Genomic DNA, 2,807 nt, shown 5'->3' with positions numbered 1-2,807 from the left:
TAGATGAGGCGCTTAGGGACATGGTTTAGTGGGCATGGTGGTGTTGGGTTGATGGTTGGACTCGATGATCTTAGAGGTCTTTTCCAACCTCAATGATTCTATGATTCTATGATGGTCCCAAGGCAATTAGCACCCTCCAAAATGTTGTCTGAGGTGGCACAAAAGCCGAGTCTCTTTTCAGTCTTGTTTCCAGTGAGCAAATAATCCAGCCCATGTGATTGCATAGTTCATTCTCCTCAGGATTGCTGCTGATTTGGAACACGTGGGAGAAATTAAAATACCTGATACAGGTAACAAATTATTTCCGTCCCTGCAAAGGAGCTGCAAATTGCATAGTGTTCCCGTGGCTCCAGTATGGTTTGCATGGTTGCATGCAGAACAGCCTTGCCGTGCCAGCTGATAGGCCAGGTGGGATTCCATCAATTTTTTCTACACAGTGAATTATTAATTATAACATCCAAACCATAACATCACAGTTATCTTACTATATCTACTTTCAATAGTTTCCTTCCTTTTCCCCCACCCGAACCCCTGTTTTTATCCCAGCCCGTAAGGTCATTTAGTGAATTTTGGAAGATATTCTGGTCCTCCCATGTTTGAAGATGGCTCCCAAATTTGCATCCTGAGCAGTCTTGTTAGCATATTTGTGCTGTTCATGCTGAGGTAAAAATAAATGCTAAACAAGATCTCGGAACTGCAGTTGAGGTTTCAGCACAATTTACTACCCTCCGTTTCAGGCAGATTCTTACTCACCTTCCAGTCTGGTAGTAATCTTCTGATCTCCATTTTAAGCGACAGCTTTCCATGCGTTATCCAATATTTGTCCAAAGCTCAGGTAGCTAGATCTACTGCACATCCCTTATGGGGAAAGCCCCCAACTTCCGAACAAGAGATATTACCACCCTTCGTTCACAGAAACACGTGGTTCTTCACTCATAATCTCAACGTTTGATCTTAACTTGTTTGTTGGGTTGAAAATTTGTCATAGGAAAGTAGGTTACATGGTGAAGAACCTTCAGAAATATGGCGTGTGGAGGCTACAGACACAAATATTACCACCTCTTCTACCTCTCAATTCTTGAAAATTTTTCCTGAGTTCCAGAGTGACGGCCCTAAGGGCCCAGTAGACAAGGTAGGCTTTTTCAAAGCAAAAGAGGAAGAATTTGGATTTATCACTAGTCTATTAATGTGGATCCTTCACACTATTATCTTGGTTGCTCAGATCTGCAGTCTTGGTTTAGAGTCAGTCAAAGCAAGAAAAGTCAATGTAGGCCAAGAGTTAATGAAAAAAAAAAAAAGAAAAACACGAATGTATAGCCCAGTACTTACAAAGAATTATAGAAATGCAACGCTACTCGCTACTCGTGCACTGAGCAGCAAACCCTAATGTTTTTTATTACAGCTGTGTGAGGGTGGGAGGGATGAAGTGGAGAGGGTCAGGCAAAGCAGTTGCCTGCATTGCACTACAACAGCGTGCTTCTGTGTGGAAGGCAGCAGGAGCCACTCACCAAACCCATAGGATTACGGCGGGATCTAGGTATACGCCCCGAGAGGACAGTACAACTTCTGCAGTGTCAGCAAGAAAGGAGTATACAAAGCAGCCAGGGTAAACGTGCTGCGTCCCTGGGACAAATGCCGTTACACTCGTGGGTCAGCTCTCCAGCCCAGCAAGCATGCCTGGGAGGTGCTGGATCATCCAGGAGACCATCTAATCAGAAATTTTCAAGCCCACTCAAAATTCCTCCCCAGTGATATGAAGCAGAGATTAAAGGTTGCTGCTGCTTTCCCTGCAGCAGTACAGTGTTTTACTGCACTTGGATTCTGGACTTCGGGATTGGGAAGATCTTCTGCAAGCATCACTTTCCCTCATCTCCCAACAGCAAGAAATCTTTGTTCCTAACGTACCCACTCTCTGGGCAGTTTTTTGAGGAGATCTGGTTAACAAGTTTGTTCTTTGTGCAGATGCACCGCTGGGAAGCTCTATTTCTTTGGATCTTTCTCCCTAACAGTTTCCTGCAGGTCCTGTTCACATTTTTCCATTTGTCCTTATTCCGAGGCTATCTCCTCAAACATCACTAAACCGCTGGGGAGTAGAAGTCAAGTGGGAGGAAAGGCGTGGGAAAAGGGAGGTCAATTTGAGTATCGGATATCTATTGACTCCTAAACAGCCCAAGTTCAGAGTGACTGGAAACCACAGCATTATGTGGTCATTGCTTGACAGCCCAAGAGCAATCCTTCACCACAGTTCCTACTAGATGGACTTACTTCCCCTACACAAAGGCCTGCTGCTGCTATGGGCTATTTTGCTCTCTATAAGAGCAAGGATTGAAATGCCCTTTAATTCTTGGCATGGTTTGTCCAATTCATCCACGCTGATATGAGGACAGCCTATTATTATTGCTGTGTGTACACTCCTCGTTTTAAGCTATTTATTTGCAACATCAGTGCATTATTGTACAGCTATTAATCATTAGCTAATTTTTCCTAATAAATATCACTTCCGTAAGAGAAATATTTCAGACCAGTCTGCGGGTAGGAAGGAGAGATTTGTAATTTAGCTAGTCAGCATCTGCTTTATCCTCCTTTTTATGTTCCTAGTACTTCAGTAGGACATAAATTAGAGGGCAGTGTGTGTGGGAGGTCTGCGTAGACTTTGTCCCAGTGACAGATCTTGATATGGTCTCAGAGAGGATGGGAGTGAGTTAGCAGGGATGGCCTAAGGCTTTCAGGAAAGATGAGCATTTTACTGACAGCGATTTTAAGCATAGTGAATTGCAAATGTTATCCCTGAACCAGTTTGCTGATAA

This window comes from Aptenodytes forsteri, unplaced genomic scaffold, assembly GCF_000699145.1.
Source record: "Aptenodytes forsteri isolate BGI_AS27 unplaced genomic scaffold, ASM69914v1 Scaffold289, whole genome shotgun sequence".
Taxonomy (NCBI): Eukaryota; Metazoa; Chordata; class Aves; order Sphenisciformes; family Spheniscidae; genus Aptenodytes; species Aptenodytes forsteri.
The sequence above is the reverse complement of the archived record's forward strand: the minus strand, read 5'-3'. Positions refer to the sequence as shown.